Source organism: Aythya fuligula, chromosome 22 (assembly GCF_009819795.1).
Source record: "Aythya fuligula isolate bAytFul2 chromosome 22, bAytFul2.pri, whole genome shotgun sequence".
Classification (NCBI taxonomy): domain Eukaryota; kingdom Metazoa; phylum Chordata; class Aves; order Anseriformes; family Anatidae; genus Aythya; species Aythya fuligula.
The window spans coordinates 1,850,317-1,868,131 of NC_045580.1; the positions used below are offsets into that span (position 1 = coordinate 1,850,317).

General features: G+C 42.5%; 1 long non-coding RNA gene across 5 annotated transcripts; it reads right to left on the reverse strand.

The window, feature by feature from the left end:
- Positions 1–7,941: 7,941 nt before the first annotated feature.
- Positions 7,942–17,812, reverse strand: LOC116497828. Of its 5 annotated transcripts, XR_004254134.1 has the most exons (6): positions 17,752–17,812; positions 16,310–16,861; positions 15,120–16,178; positions 12,366–12,527; positions 10,812–10,943; positions 7,942–9,560 (listed from the first exon to the last, which is right to left on the reverse strand). It is a non-coding gene; the product is annotated as an uncharacterized LOC116497828 (long non-coding RNA). The 5 variants fall into 5 exon arrangements; XR_004254132.1 differs by having other exon boundaries at positions 12,366–12,522; positions 15,120–16,861; XR_004254133.1 differs by having other exon boundaries at positions 10,812–10,876; positions 15,120–16,861.
- Between the last annotated feature and the right edge of the window lie 3 nt (positions 17,813–17,815).

Here is a 17,815-nt window from a genome sequence, read left to right on the forward strand (position 1 = left end):
AAAAACATGCAACAAATTAAATTTGAACTCATTAAGACTAATTGATTCCCCTTCACGTGGAAATCAGACCTCCACAGAAAAGTTTTAAACCAGGAGATCTTGTTCTTTCTTTCGTGGTCATTAGGAGCTCTGAATATAACTGAATTTACATGACTGCTGGAGGGCAAGGAGAAAAGGAGATTGAAACAGAGCATAGATCTGTCACTAGAGCCATAGGGCATATAACAGTGAAAGGAGCAATCACAGGGTGAGTGGATTTACCATTGCCATGATCCATCAGCTATTATGCAGCCTTCATGGAGGAGAAGTGCAAGGTGGTGGAGTGTCAGACTACAGTAATGGCTGAAAATTACCTTCCAAAGCCCACCAATGATCTGTCACATCCCAGAGAACCACTATGCACCAAGCTGTGCAACCCTGGAAAAGTCATTTTAGGGCTACTTCATTTTGCTTGGCATTAATGTGGAGATGGTGTTTAATATATACGCAGCGAGGCACAGGAAGGTTTCATTAATGTCAGTAAAACCCTTTAAGATCCTCAGGTGAAAGGTTCCATGGAAGTGCAAATAACTCACACAATTAACGTTGTCTAGAACCTCTTACTTCTTTTTAGCCCAGTAGTTATAACTTCTGGAGCTTTCCGTACATTGTAGACGAGTTCCTGTACTGTGTAGCAAAAATACATAGGACAGATTACAGACTTCACAGCCAGTGGCCTCACAGAGTATCATTTGGCTCTGCTGTGAGATGGCTGTTCGGGGATAGGAGCAATCTCCCTCATCATGCAGATGGTTATCCAGAGCTGCCTAACAGCATGTTTAAACAGCAAAATGCAAATGCAATTCCAGCAGTTAAAAAATAAAATAAAAGCACTTTCAGCAGGGATCACGCAAGCTTTTGGTGGTGGTTGTTTTCAAATAAGTACTAGTCAACATCATAACAGCAGGTTATGCTACGAAGCATGAAGCCATGACCACTGCATGTCGACATTTTCTGCGTAGATAATTCCAGATTAGAACTGGTAGTTATCTGTTGTTGCCTCTGACAACAGTAACACTGAACTGCTGCAAGGCTGCAGCATTCCCTAGAATGCCTTTTCAATTGCTAACCCTGTTAGGTAGGTAGCAGCTTTCATTTACTTCCAAGAACCCTATTTTATATGCTTGGTTGCAGGGCTTTTAGCATCTTTTTCCCAGCACACCTATAGAAAAAATGCACTGAGAATCTTGTGCTCAGCCATGGCTGGCTTAGAGAGAAAAATCCTCCAGTACTGCTTATTCTGTAAGTAATGTTTCAAGTGAGCACCTCTCCATTATTACTGGCAAGACCACAACTGTGTAAATGGAACGAGCATATTTATGAGCAAAAAACGTGCCCTAAAAGGGCAATGATAAACTCTTGTTAAAAATGGTGAAGAGAAGTCAGTGAGGAACGTGTCTGATACCAGTAAAGTCACTCGGAGCAGCAGCTTCAGCAGATGTGCTGAGATCACGCCAGTACCAGAGAATGAGTTCACAAAAGTGAGAAAGCCTTTGAATATTCTCACCAGTCTCTTAGACTCCACAAATTAAAGCATAAAGTTGATCTAGCCTGTGAACAGTAATGTTATGCAGCTCTTAATTAAAAAACTTGATTGAAGTGGCAGATCACATCACTCGTAGTAGCTCTACATGACAGATACGTGCAAGTTAGAGGTTGCGAAGGTAGAGATGAGCCAGCCTTGGTTTTAGGAGGTAAAACGCTAACTCAATTTAGAAAACAATCACAGCATATGGTGTGCTTCAGTGGAAAGAACTCCTAATTCAGTTACAATTCAGCAGTAAGAAATATAAAGAGTGCTTGAAGGCAGAAATATATATTAAACAACCTGCATGGATGATATACAGTTAACTGCCACAACTCATCACGAGCCATACTATGCTTAAGACAAGTCCTCCATTGGTGAACAAGGCTGTTTGAGAATCGTAAGGCAATACACAACTTTTATTAGTAAACTAAAATTCAATCCAACATCCAGCTATGTAAGTGCCTTTGGGAAATAACACTTCTCCAAAACCTGTAAATAACATCAGAAAGTTGCCAACCTACTTTGGTATTGGACATCTATATTTGGCTGCAAAAATTCTTTGTGGAAATGTAGGGTTCCTGCAGTTTTGCAACTCAGTCTCCCATCTGTGACTGAAAAAGACAACTCGTGGCAAACAAGACACAAAGTCCAGCAGCAATACAAAGAAGGACAGTTAATTGAAAAAGAATGGAGTTAAAATATAAGGTACACACAGAGGATGAAGATATTCCCCAGAAAGGGGATTAAAAAAAAAAAAAAAAAGACCTTCTAGGCCTTGAAAGATAAGGTGACACAGATAGTTTAAGATAGTTGTGGTGGTTTTACTGTGCTGGGCAGCTAAACCCCACAACCGCTCTCTCACTCCCCCTCCTTTAGATAAGGAGGGGGAGAAGTAAAGCAAAGAACAACTCACGGGTTGAGATAAGGATAATTTAATTAAAGGGAAATAATTATAATAATTAAATAAAGACTACCATGAACTAAACAATTTAACTAAGGGGAAAATAAAAGGGAAAGGGGAAAAGGGAGGAAAACAAACAAACAAAATAAATGAAAGCTATATGGAAGTGCAGAGGAAAGAAATTACTCTCTACTTCCCACAAATGAGCGATGATTGACCACGTCCTTGAAGCAAGGCCTCAACGCACGCAGCCGGTGTTCGAGAGGAGGACCGACGTCTTCTCAACGAGAGCCCACCCCTCCTCTCTTCTTCCTGTTTCCACCTTTTATTGCTGAGTGTGACACCACATGGTATGGAATATCCCTTTGATTGGTTTAGGTCAGCTGCCCTAGTGATGTTTCTCTCCTCACTTTTTTACCCAGCCCCTAGGAGGGTTAGAGAAAGGCCCAACGCTGTGCCACTGCTGCTCAGCAGTAGACACAACACTGGTGTGATAACACTGCTGTTCCAGCTACAAGTACAGAGTACGGCACTGTATGGGCTGCTGCCGGGAAAGTTAACATTCCAGCCAGACCCAGTACAATAGTTAATTTCTACAGAAATACAGTGGAGTTTAGAAGAACGAAAGAATGAAAATAAATAAGAACAGATGGATTGCAAACAGTTGTACCTTAAAAAATAATAGTAATTGCAGGCATGAGGAAAACTAGCAGAGGAATATGCAAAAAAGGATATGATACAGTAAACAGTGGTAGACAATGAGCCTGTTTCTCCTCAATGACATCTTAAAATGGCTTGACAGGGAAGGGAGGAAAAGTCTACCTTTTATTATGTCAATGAATCTTTAACTCTTGATGGCCATTTTCCTACTGCTCTGGTTCCATGCCTAAAACAGTACCATCAGTTTGGCTTTCACCTAAACTTCATGCAATAAATCCTTAACTCCTGATGGCCATTTTCCTACTGCTCTGTTCTGTGCCTAACACAGCACCAGATCTCAAGTCTAATGTGTTTTCAAAGAGCTGCAACAAACACTTGACTTGACACATGGAACTCAAAACACAAGAGGAGGAGGGAAGAAAGAGAGGCTGCATTGCAGAAAATACTTTGTAAATTCTCCCCTTTCGGCATCATAGTATCTTACCACAGTGGCCATGGTTTCCCATCACCTTTATTCCTGTCTTTGCAGGTGGACTAGAAGAGATGTTATTCAGTCTCTGAGAACAGTAGGAACAGCCATTCATGCATTGGTCAAACATTGCAACAGGCTGCCCAGCAAAGTGGTGGAATCCCCATCCCTGGAGGTATTTAAGAGACATGCGGATGTGGCACTAAGGGACTTCATTTAGTGATGAAACTTAGTAGGTCAGACTAAGCTGGACTCGATCTTGAAGTCTTTCCAACCTAAAACTATGGTTCTACATCATGGGCAACCAAATCATTCCAACTTGACTAAGCTGAACAGTGCAATTTGTGCCAGAGAAGCCATATGAGAATTTAAAGAAAAAGACAAGTAAAAAATCCACTAACAACTGAGCATATTTTCCAGTTATTGGCTCATTATGATGCTGAAATTTCTCCTATTGTCCTTGGACAACATTTCATTCTTCCCCTTGTCTGCTTGCCAGTTTCATTCAGACTCTCATTTCAGCAGTGTAAAAGGTTCTTCATTTTATAGAGGTCTTTCATGAAAGATGAAAATTCAAACATGTTATAATTAGCTACAGTTCCACATAAGTCAGTATTATTGCATCTTTTATATTAGATCTGAATTTGTCCCACAAACGTTTGTCAAATATTACAGTAGGATGATTAATGATATCACACATAATGGAAAGATTAAGCATTGATGCGGGAGAGTTGCTTGAGAAGAACAATTTTAACTTTTTCTCTCATAATTTATTTTTGTCCTGTGCAATAAAAGAAACCTGAAATTGAAAATAAAAATGGCTTGTATTATTGGCAAGCAAAAGAAGATAGCTGATTCATGATTGAATTCTTCATTCAGTATTCATTGGTGGATTAAAAGCCAAATCATCTTAACGAATGGCACAGCAATGAACAACATAGAATGTAAAAATTCAGGACTTTTTCCTGCTGAATAAACGTAGAATCATCTGCAGCAGCTTTGAAGATAAGTGCAATTCAACAACAAAATCTATCCCTCCTTCTGCAATCAGGTCTGATTCAGCGCGTGTTTCATCAGGCATCATGGAATAACCTGTGCTAACAAGCTCTTTTGTGGCACACTGAAGGCACCTCATTTCTCCCCCATCACTTGTTTGTACAGTTACTCAGTTTGCAAGCAACAGGGCGTGTTAAGTAGTAACACGACACAGGACCAGACAGCAAGGAATTTTGAGAAGCCGAGGAGACATTTCACATCTACTGAACATTTCATGTCTGATGGCACAAAGGTTTATTTCTAGTAACTGTTTTCTATCAGCAGCATAGTGTGCTTAAGAGCGAAGTGACACCACCAAAAAAGCCCCCCCCCGACTCAATTGGTATCACGGATTGCTGCAGTTTGCATCATTCTGTTTAAACAAATATTAAGACATTTCCTGTTGCATTCATCATTAGGAGCCTCATGGCTTCCAGCTTCCCAGTCATTCTTATGTCAACACAGGAATATTTTAGTTTCTTGAAATGTGCAACCTGGAGACAAGGGCAATAAGCATGAGGTAGCAGCAAAGAGGATGTAGAAGCTCTGCCTCCCGCTTCCTGCCACCAGAACACATTTTGGGAAGGAGCTGAAGGGTCTTGTTCTGACTTAAGGCCTAATCTTCAACTAAGTTTATGGGAAAAATGGTGGGATTTTGGAATTCCTAGGCACAGGGATTCACACTTGCAGACCCTCCGCTACAAGTAGGTCCAGATACTTTAACACCCCAAATAAAGACAGTGCTCTCTAGTACTATTCATTTATAAACTCATTTAAAAGAGTGGCTTCGTACTCTGCACCATTTTGTTTTTTTGTTTATAACCTTTGAAACATGCAATTCTTTGGAAGACCACAAGAAGATAAGAAGTAACAGTACATTCAAAGCTTTTAAACGCCTTCAGCAGGAAGAAGTCAGAACACAGGATCTCTTGGCAATAAGAAATGAAGAAATATATGTATTTGAAGTCTGCTTCAGTGGAATGAAGACATAAAGCAAGACGCAGCTACAGGAACTGGGACATGTGAGCAGAAGATGAATCCCAATGTCTCCAAGGGAAGGAGTGAACCGTCTACAGCTTCCACCTGCAAACCCATGGCCTGAGGGGGAGAACAGCCCACTTCATTTCTTTCCTGAATCACATTTTCTCAGAAGATGAGTCAGCCCCCAGGAGATCTTTGTTTTAAGAAAACCCATCTTGCTTCTTCTGTAACTTACCTACTGTTGTTTCCCCTGTCTTGCAAAGAGCTGAACTAAAAGCCACGCTGCATTTTACTTCTTTTTAACTATGATTTCCCTTCCCACACTGAAAGAGGGAGTAGCCTGTTATCTAGCCATCCTGGTTTGCCAAAGGTTGAAGGTCTTTCTTTGCCTCCAAAGGCATTCCATCCCACACTCATGAAAACAGCACTTCACAGGAGAGCTTTGCACAGATACCTGCGTATTCTGCATTATATAAAGCCAAACCAGGTGTGTTCCAAGTTTTTCTGACTTGTCTCAGTCGACTCCAAGGCCTCCACCAAGATGTAGCTCATTGGCTAAGTTATATAAAAGGAGTCTTAAGTAGAGCACTCTATTGAGGTTTGAGTTTTCACTTTAAAATGCAAATGGCTGGTAGTGAATTCCCATCGGGGATTTAAAACCTGAATTTAAAATGGAAAGTGATGATATAAAAATATACTTCAGAAAGCATTGCAGTATGAGTAATGTAACATTTGCTACATGAATACAGATTCTTCTGGTCAGCCAGATATCTTCATTTATCTTCATTTTAATAGTTTCCCCCAAACTGCTTTTGGCTTATTTTTTTCCTCAACATACAACCCGGTGCAGTCTCAAGTGGAATACAATGAGGGCAAGATGTGACCACATTTTCTCTTTTGTAAAGTCTCATTTATCAGCACATTTAAATATATCAGTACTCCATCACGTACTACAAATATCTCCCCTTCTTCTGTTAAAAAGACTAATGAGACCTTCTCCATTCATCCTGAAAAAATAGTTGGATAACAGACTTGTTTAACAGCTCCTTCATTGAGCAGAAAGGCGAAAGAGCTGTCCAAAAAAGTGTTTATCTTGCAAAGATTTTAAACTAATATTTACTTACCAGTTTCAAAAGGAATGTCTTCCATCTTACATTCTTTCATAATAACCAGTTTATGTTTAAGGGGAAAAAACACAATTATATCCTTCTATCAGTGTATGCTTAAACAAGTTCATATACATGTGTACATATAGACACACCCCTACAGCCTGACACAGACCCACTGGGTGTGAAGTGCTGTAGCCTGCCTTGAAAATCCAGAGAGCTCCACTCACTCCTTGAATGACCAGGCCTTAAGTAACTAAACTGGCCTCCTTGTATTTGTTCTGTCTTCTGGAAAATACACCTTTACGTAATCCTTCAGAAGGATTCATTTCTACGGACACTGGCACAAAAACACACACCAGTTTTAATAAGCCTTATACCAGCCCAGGATGGAACTGTGTCATCGTGATACGAAACCCCAGATCACATGTCTAAAAGGGAACAGCGAAGTTTCTAGCCTATGTATAGCAGAGCCCAACCCTGTGATTCAGTTAATGAACTAGAAATTATTCATATGTGGATACGCTTGCTTTAGCGGATGGGTGCAGCACCAGAGCTCTGGCTGGATTCCACACAGAGTGGTGGGGAACAGGAGCAGACCTCAGCCTGTGCCACCTGCTGATCCCCCTGCAACTGTCCCCCTCCAATATATCCCTTGGCAGGGTCAGCAGTTAAATAACTATGCCAGATCAAAGCCTGAACAAAGGCAAATCACACAAGTATTATTTCATATTTTTCCTCTGTCTACGCAAGAAGAGACAGGATATATCAAATATTCAACCTTTTTCTTTTTGCTCTTCTTTTGTTTCTATGTTTTTCTGCTAATTGCGTACTGTCCAAGATCTCTGGGCTCTGTTCCTTCTTTTTTGTTACAGACTGACTACAATCAAGCCCTAGATCTAAAAGCCCCCAAACAACCAACAAAGAATGTATTTCAGTACGCTAAATTTGAGAAGTCACAATAAGGACTGTGGTATAATACTGTGATATCACTAACAAAGAACTATTACTTCATTGTGAATGAAAACAGCATCTGGCACGGGGCAAGAAATAATTTACCAGAAACAAATCCAAGAAGTACAGCAGTGAAAAATAAGAATCAAATGAGTTTATGGCTACATAAGTTGTTCTCTTCCTTAAAAGCTCTTGCATTGGGAAAATATTTCTTTAAATTAGGGGAAGGAAAAATACTGCACACGTTAAATCTGTTTTTTTTGCCTTTTATTCAAACACTTGCCAACAGCTCTCCAACAATTGCATGATTCACTATTGAGTATTTCATCGTGAAGGAACCCTGCATTCTGTACAGTAGAGGGCTCTTTCATTCATTTTTATTTTGTATTTATGTTATCAACCAATATGTCAGGTGTTAAAGGAAACCTGATGAAAGATTCTGAAAGGAGAGAGATTCCCAGTATGCTTTAAAGGAATATTGAATTGTCTTTTCATCTTGATTGTGTCTTTAACGTGTTTTTGCAGTGTTGTGGTTGCTCTATTTATTTGAAATAGTATTTTGTAAAATATTTTGTACAGTTTCTGCAGGCACCATGACAGAAAGTGAATGGGTCAAAAAAAGATTAAGCAAAGGCAAGATTTAGTTAGCAGCGTAACTGCACTTTTCAGTTTCATGTTTGGCATTGTTTTTTTGTTTTTTTTTTCTGTTTAGCTTTGAGAATGGAAATCAAATACAAACCTGAAACTGGAAAAGTAAATGAGTTTTAAATGATTGCTTCACAGGAAGCAAATGGGGAGTTCACAAGCTGTCAAAGTATTGCTAAAATGATTTCAATGCACAGCTAGCACAGTCATTTAATTAATTTTACTGTATCTACTTTAGCAGGAGTTTTGTCTGAGGAAGGACCAAAGAATCAAAACCATGCTCTAAAAAACCCAAATTAGAAACAAGCCATTTCTTTATACATTTACCGCAGGTTCCCTTTGCACTTCTATCCTTTAGGAAGACGGTGGGGTTGTGATGACCAATGCATGACTTTGTTAATACCTCTAATACCACCGAGGGTGCTCTCACACTGACCACAGCAGACAATACCACCTCACCTAGTCCTGGCTGAATGCAGTAATCCGGTCTCTGCCTAGTAAATCAGAGTGATGGAGGTAATATAACCACTCTGAGAGCAGGACAACCTTGGGCTATGTGGATAGACCGCTTTGTGAAGGGTGCTAGCCAGGTATCCTTTCTGGCATTTACCAGGTTAGTAGGAGGACTACCTGAATATCAAGGTCAGTGAGAAGTTTTCTTCTCAGATATTGCCTACAGTCAAAAAACACTACTCCTGAGAAAAGAGTAATAACATCACTGTTTACCTACAGCTGAAGTTGGCATGGAACATGCATTGTTTTCTCTTTCTTAGTCAAGAGGTATTGAGGTTTACAGAGGAGTAATATTTAAACTCATCCAACATGCTTAAGCCGCAAGAAAGAGCTCAAAACCCAGTCAGCACTAAAATGTAATTTGCCCACTATTACAACACCTATGGAGGCCAGGCTGCTGTACGACATCCTGGCTGCATTCATCCTGGGAGAAAAAAGTACCAGGGCTGCACTACAGCCTTCTGATGCAGGTCTGTGAAAACTACCTATTAAACAATCTGCAGCATATTTTGCTCCTCAATGCAGCTCCTTGGTGTGCTCAGGTAGGCAGCTGGTTCCTCCTCTTTCCTTTTCTTCATGCCCTGCTTGAAGCAAGAAGTCATCTCTTACTCAGACAACACAGTTCTTTCCAGGTGCCTGCTTCAACCTTTCTACCAACACCAGCCTCTGCTGCTGGAAAGGGATTCAGAAAGCTTGGCAGATCACTTCTTCCCCCAGGTCACAGATTATCTAACAAAAGTATGTGTGAAAAACAAAACAAAACACAAACATTTCCCTGAGTTCAGAGCCAACTACCATTTCAAACTTTTAGGCTTGGATGAGGGATTTCGAAGTGCGAGACACCCTGCTTCAGCTGCAATGCCACAGAGAAGTTTCTCGTCCCTGGTTCCAGCAAGGCAGTCACTTGTGATTATCTGTACCTACACAAGAGTCTGGAAAAGCATGAGCCACAGACTTAACTCTGCATGCCAATAGCTTTTGGGCTGGGAGTTTCTAGCATTTTTAAGTAGGGTGGAATGTTTTGAGGAACTTGTGTAGGAAGAAATGAAAACAGGTATCACCAGCAGGTTTCCTAGAAGTTCTGTAGAGAAATAGTGAGCAGAGGGCAGAGAAGGGGAGCCATGCTCTAGAATTCATTACAAAGATTAAGGCAGAAGGAGACATTTCATTACAACCTTTTGCATTTGAGAAGGACAGCAAGAATGTGAAGTGGCTCATTCAGCTTAATAGGATATTCTTGGATGAAACAGAATTTACAGGGGAGATTAATTCAGCCTTATCAGACTGATCTCAGAAGTGTAAAATGACCTAATCTTAGGTGTATTCCTGTCCTTTACCTTCCTAAATAACTCAGCACTTAAAATAATAACTTCCAGGACAATCTAACCATGGTGGCAAAAAAGACACTTAAGTGCAAAAATTTGCTGCTTTTTGGATGGGCAAAGTCGCTGGCAAGTCTCTTGATCAAAATGACTGCAAATTTGCTTTAAGAAATAGCTCTGCTATTACTCTGGTGCTCTATTATGCAGTCAAATTCACTAGACAGAAAATTTCAAATCATTTTGAAAATCAGGGGTCAAATTCTGGGATCCTTTGACAGAACTTACAGCACAGATCCAGCCTGAGCTCCAAATATATTTTATTATCTTTAAAGATTGCCTCCCTGAGCAAATGGATTTTAGAGTACTGTGAAATATCAATTCTACTGAAGCAAAACTCTTGATACAAATTTCCAGAAGGGCTCCTGCAAAATTAAGGCAGAGCAAACCTAACGTGATGCAGGACGCACAAGCACTCTCAGCTGGAACTGCAGCAAATATTTTATTGTGAGCTTCATGCTCAGGCGAGCAAATCCTGAATTTTTCCACTGTACGCAGGTTGAGGTTACAAGAGTTCAAAGCAACAGTTGAACAATTCTGTAATAACAGAGAAATGCTGAGAACTGTCATAATTGTTTGAAAGAATGAATGCTCGCCTTACCGTGTAAATCCGCTGCTTTGAAGAAAACACCTCTGTTTGGTGGCTGGCCAGGTGTCTGGGCACACCTGGAAAACATAACATTTGGGTGCTCTTGAATAACATCACATGAGCTTTGACAATGAGGAGTATTTCCTACAATGAAAAACAACAGGAAAAGAAAGGAGAAAAGAAAAAAAAAAAAAAAAAGGTAAAAATAACTGGGCTGTGTTCCATTCACTACACTAAGATTTCTTAAAAACAGATTAATACAATATTTCCTTGCAGAGTACAGTATCTGAATCCCTCCTCCAATGTCATTTGTCTGAAGCGTGGTCTGGGACTGCCAGAATTCCCTGCTCTGGGCAGCCCTGTGCTTTTCCTCTGGGCTGCTAATTTCCCTGTTTTTCCTGTCTGGCTGGCAGCAGGAGTTTTTCATTTGTAGCCATCTGTACCAGGGCAGAGGCTGCAGCTTCAAGCTTAATGGCTGTCTCAGATGATACCATTTTCCTTTTGTCAGTTGTAGAGATAAGGCAGCATTGAACTCACTGACAAATCTTGGCACTCACTATACATTTGCTCCATTTGATACCTACTGTTCTTCTAAGACACTCATTTCCAAAGACATTCGGGTATCTGTCTATAGCGTGGGTGGAATATACTTACCTTTCAAACTCTGTTTAGTTTCAAAACATCCCCTCCTTTACACTAATCAGTCACCAAAGTAAACATTTCTCTTCCACTGAGACAACTATCCTCTTGAAGGACACATCCAACTGCAAAGAACTACTCTGCAAAAATATTTTGAATGTAATCCAAAGTGACATCTAAATCAATACAGCCCCATGCTGCTGCAGGTGTCTGCTTGTGCAGCTCTCTCTGCAGGGTCAGTTATTCAAACAGGACACTGCAGTCTCAAATACCAGAGATGTTGAGAGCAATGCAACATTGCCAATATTACAAAGGTTGTTTTTCTTACACTTAACAACAAAATCCCCAAACCCTCTGGGAAAACATCAGTAGGAGCTTTCTTTTCAAATCTCCAGCTTCTTGATCATTAGGAGAAGGTTGGGGAAGGGAAACTTGAAAAATACAGTATATGAAAACTTCAAGCCTCAGGGTGGGGAATAAACAGGCATAAATAAAACACACAACCACCCCTGAAACTTTAAATTGCTACTCTAACTCAGGACCATAGATTTTTAATAGAAGCGGGTAAGAACAATAACATTATCTTAAGAGAGATTCCACATCAAAACGTGGAAGGCCTAGCAGAAAACCAGAGTTGCTGTAGGAACAAGGCTTTACCTGCAGCACTTCAACAACAACACATCACATTAGTGACCCGGGGCCACTAATAAATCTTACTAACCCCAAACAGCCCCACCCGGGGCCCCCACCCATGTGCCCACCCACAGGCCCAGGTGCTTGTGCAAGCAGAGCCCTGGGATTTGACTCCTCACCTGAGTGATCCTGGAGGAGCACGGATTGACTAGTGATTGCTGTGTTTTGTCTAACCTTGGTTGTCTTTGCCAGGCTGTGTTGTGGCCTGGGGGCTTCATTCCTGGTTGTACTGACCTGCATCATCTCCTTGGGGTCTGTCGATGATCTGGATTCTCAGATGGTTCTGGTTGCTGTCTCCAGTTTGGGTTCTGTTGGATGGGGCTGTGGCTGGTGGGGGTGCTCTCACAATCTATTCTCTTGCAAGGAGCTGAAGACTTTAAGGGGAAGCTTTCTGTGCTTAAAAATCAATAAGGCTTTCTGAAGCTACTTCAAAAAATGTATCACGTAACTTAAGCTATTTTTCAAATGTTCTGTTGCGGCACTCCAGCAGAGGAGCTAGTAAGACAAACTGGAGATTGGAGAACATATTGTACAGGAGAAGATAAAAGGAATGTGACTTGTGCAGTCCAACAAAACAAACTCCAGGAGAGGGTATGACTGCTGCCTATAAATACATCAGGAGAATAAACACTGGGGAAAGAAAAAATAAGTCCCCTCTTCAAGCAACGCAAAAATCTTGGCATGAAAACAAATAAGTAGAAATAGGCCTTGAAAAAAAAATCCCTGACTTGTCCTCAGTGACGCCCAGAGGAGTCTCCTGGTCAAGGCTGCAAGAACAAAAACCTCAACTTCCCTTAAGAGGAAGCTTGCCCAGGAGATACCTCGTGGTGGCTGTGATGCAGGGGATTTGGTGGCTGGGAACCCCCCTGTAGCTCCTACACCGAGGAGAAGGGTCTCACTTCTGAGCATCTGGGATGGAGACAGACTAACCAGCTCGTACGTATTGAAATTAATTGTGGGTTTTCCCCAGACCAGGGATTTATTTTTTACTGTTTTACAAAAAGCCTGGGCAAATAGCATCTGTGGTTGGCACATAACTAAATAAGGTTATCTGTGTTCAGTTTTGGGCCCCTCGCTACAAGAAGGACATGGAGGTGCTTGAGCGGGTGCAGAGAAGGGCGACGAAGCTGGTGAGGGGCCTGGAGAACAAGTCCTACGAGGAGCGGCTGAGGGAGCTGGGCTTGTTCAGCCTGGAGAAGAGGAGGCTCAGGGGCGACCTTATCGCTCTCTATAGGTACCTCAAGGGAGGCTGTAGCGAGGTGGGGGTTGGCCTGTTCTCCCACGTGCCTGGTGACAGGACGAGGGGGAATGGGTTTAAGTTGAGCCAGGGGAGTTTTAGGCTAGATGTTAGGAAGAACTTCTTCACTGAAAGGGTTGTGAGGCACTGGAACAGGCTGCCCAGGGAAGTGGTGGAGTCACCATCCCTGGAAGTCTTCAAAAGACGTTTAGATGTAGAGCTTAGGGATATGGTTTAGTGGGGACTGTTAGCGTTAGGTCAGAGGTTGGACTCGATGATCTTGAGGTCTCTTCCAACCTAGAAATTCTGTGATTCTGTGATTCATGGTTTTCAGAAAATGTGGCTGCAGTTCAAGCATCAAACATAACTTATCACCAAACTTTTTCCATGTTGCCTTTTTTATCAACTAAAGGTATCCAGAAGTAAGAGGAATATCTCCGAAGGATCCCATCTTTCCCAACAGAGGCTAGCTAAGCCTGATTTTATCAATTCACTCTCTTTTTTGAAAACAGCTGTCAAAGGGACCTGTAATTACAAGACCTTTCCCAGGGCTGGACAAAGGAAAATGTTCTAGAAAACTGAAGTCCTTTAAATTCTTTGCGATGAGTCTTCATTATAATGCCTAGATACGGTACTAATTCTGAGAGAAAATATTTATTTCTGGTCAACTTTTTTACTTCTAGCACATTCAGAAATATCAACAAACATCATGAATAGTTTGGAGTCATCCCAGCCTGCTGAACGGAGAGGAAATGAAGATATCCTTTGTTTACTGTGCACAAGTATCTGCCCTAATGACAGTGCTCCTGTGTGACCAGGAATGGCTGCTGGTGGCACCTGAACCTGAGCAGAGCTGGGTTATGTCCTGCAAGTGCTGCGGGGCGAATCGCGTGAAGGCTGAACGTCCTTCTGGGGGAAGAGGTTTGTAGGGACTAAATGCACAGTAATCCGAGATCAAGTGGCTGACCTGGATTTGAAGTTGAACTACATCTGTCCAGTGCAGGCTTCTGGGAAATGCTCTAATTAAAAAGTCTTGAAATGCAAAAAAACTCTGGTGCATCAGTGCTCCCATATGTGTCTGTGAGCGTGGGCATTTACTGCTGCCACAAGCTGCTGCCTTGCTGATGGGCCAGGACTCCCCTGTAGCAGCCGTGCACAAAAAGGAGGAGAAATGGGCCCTGCTCTGGAGAAGCCTGCGAACAAAAGCAGTTTACCTCAGATCTTGTGAAACACCAAAGATTTGTGGTTGATTTTTCCCTCCTACTGAACTCAGACCTCAAGATGCTTTCAGAAGCAGCAGCCTTTTGTAATGGAAGAGGGAGATGGTGGCATGCAAATGGCAAAGTGCTTTTCCTACAGGCATTTCTGCAGCCAGAACACTCTTTCCCAGTTCATATACCATGGTATGGCTTCTAGTAGGTGTTCATGGTGAACTGAAAAGCTGCCTTTTCCTAAAACTCGATGCACTTCTTACAAAAAGCACAATCAGGATTGTTATGGGGCATGTAAATTGTTTTGTCACTTATTTTGCCTGCTGACCATATTTATTTAATGTTGGGGAATGAATGACAAAAAAAAAAAAGGTAGTCAAAAGTGAATGTATGTGATGAAATGCTTTCTTTAATGGTACACCTTTCCCTTAGTTTTAAGTCAAAGCAATTTTGAGATTATTTGGTAGATGCTATTAAACATGGTTACAGACAAACTTTTTAGTGAAACTTTTTCCTTGCAGAATAAGGGGAATAATTTACCTTTTTAAAAAGAAAGGTTTTTTTGTTCTTCTCTGGGGAAAATGGCTCTGGAAACCAAAACAGGAGCATTTTGTTACATTTGTATGTTTTACATGAAGCAATCTTAATTAAATTTTCTGTGGCTTACTCTAAATCAGTAAACTCATATCATTAACTTCACCGTGTTTTGTATTCTCCATGCAGGATGCAAAGTAATCACATTTCAGTTGCAATATAATTTAGAAGGTTCTAACAAACATTTTCTTCCATCTTCTAGATTAGTATTTTAAATCAGGCTCGTACAAGGGAAGTTCAATGGATACTACAGTGCACAGCCCATGCACAGTTTAATTTGCAAACCTGGATGCAAGTGCCTACTTATCATGCACAGATGTAGTCTGGAGAGGTCAACAGGGCCAGCGAGGCACGGTCTGCTTACATAACTCAAATGAGTTTACAGCACTTGAGCATTTTTCTTTGTCATGTTTTAATCTACATGCCTCTCAGAATGGGACAACGTCATGAAAAATCAGCCCCAACAAAAGCAGCAACAAAGAGATATAGACAGGAAAAAAAAAACAGAAAAGCTTTGGCGGTCTGAAAGGAGGCTGGAGGGTCTCCGAGCAGCTGTAGGGAGCGGTGGTTCTGGAGGGAGGAGGTCTTGTTAAGGCAAAGACTTGTGGCAGTAGTTTTACTAGGCGATGGAGATGCTCAAGATGAGTTGGGTCAAAAAGATATTTGCAAGTAAATGAAACAGGGCGGGGTTGCAGCATCCTTTTCCAGCTGGAGCCTGAAATGAGAGCACGGCCCTCGCTGGGAGGATGAGAATACACACGCTTGCGTGGGAGACAGCGCTGCGGTCCAGAAAAACGAGCCGTGTAGGCCGTGGGGAAGGCAAAATAGGCAAGGCAGGACACATGCAGCAGAGGCAGTGCTGAAACAGCAGTATACAAACGAGACAATGCAGATGGAGATACAGACCTGATGACCCAGGAGATGAGAGAAAGGAGGATTCAATGAAGGGTTACAGCACTGTTCCAGACAGGCGAACAGGGAAATTATTTGGACTATCTATGAGAACTAGAAATAAATAAATTAACCTAATGTGAAGGCTTCTCTCACTCTGGCAGCACGAGGCTTTTGGAAAAACAAAGCCTGTGCTGGAGCATCAGAAAGAACACATTAAATGTGGGAAATACAATGGGCATTACATCAGATTCCAGATACTGCAGATGATGAATCAGAGCAGCATGCTTTTTCTGCATCTGGCAGCCTGCTACATCCACTGTGCACTTGCCCTGAATCAGTCTTTCCAAGCTAAGGGAAGAAAATATCCCCAAATAACTTTCAGAACATGACCCATGTGCCAGGAAAGGACAGCCCTGAAGTCCTACACTGTTTTGTGCTCAATTGCAGAACGATATAGTTGCATGAAAACATGACACAATACCACGCTTGTATCCAAGTCAGTTCTAAAATGTTTCAAGTCTTCAAAATGTTAGGGAGACTCTCAGAAATCCCAAATAAAAATACAACAGCATGAAAACGCTTTGACTTGCTAGAATGAGTACAAATCGCTGTTAAGACATGTGGGAAATAAAGCAATTTTGTTTGGTCTTATATTTTTTCTTGTGCTATTTGTTATCCCAACATTTCAGCGTGGTATAATGAAATTGAAGCTGTTTTACAGGGTAGAGAAAGAAATTGACTCCATAGCTTCCATAATTCAAGTTAAGAGAACTGCCCAGAGGAGTTGAGAAGAACTGTGGAGAAAAAACAGAACCAAATTGGGTAAGCAATTCCACTCGCTTCAGTTTTAAAAATCTTTCTTGGCTAAAGATGTAAGTTACTAAACACAAGTTAGAAAATTTGCATCTCTGATTTTTATCTTGATTGCTCATGGAAGGGACAGGTCAGTACAAATGGGGATGACTTCAGCATACACATGGGCCTCGATTTAGAAGACTGTATCAGGCTTTTAACAGCCAGAGTGGAGAAGTAGCTTAATTGCACCAAGAACTGCCCCTGCTGTTATTCTCCTGGGGCAGAGGAGGAGGAGAAGCAGTTTTTGTAGGAGCCCTGAGTCATCTTTAGCCAATTTCTGCCCTTCCTCCAGCACTGGGCTTTGGGTCACTGGGCCACAAGAGCCCATGGCGGGGTGGAGCTCTTGGCGATAAACCTGGAAGAAACCTCAGCCCTGAGGGGACCCCGGGGAGGCATTTTTGGGTGCATTTCCTCGTGGTTTGGCCATTAACGGGCTGAGGCGCGGCTCTGAGGGCAGAGCTCTGAGGGGGCCAAGGGCTGTGGGCAAGGCGCCCCCCGGCGGCGGGAGCCCAGGGGGGGCCGCGGGGTCGCCCCTCGGAGGGGCTGAGGGGGGGCCCCGGCCCCGGCCCCGTTCCCCCCCCGCCCCCCACCGCCAGGGGGCGCCCCCTGCGCCCCCCCCACACCGCCTCCCTCAGCGGGGGGCGGAGCGCCGCCATGAGACGAGCGCTGGGATTGGCGGGAAGGGGCCCGGCGGAGAGGAGCGCGGATGAGAGCGGCGCTCTGATTGGTGGAGGGCATCCCGGGGGGAGTGAAGGCCCGGGTAGGGGGTCTCTCCCCCACCCCCCCGTGAGGGTTGCCCCCCCCTCCCCTTGCACCCCGGCCCCCTGACCTGCCTGCCTCCCGGCTCTTTTCTTGACGGCTTTTGCGCCCCGTCTCGGCGGGCGGGCGCGTTT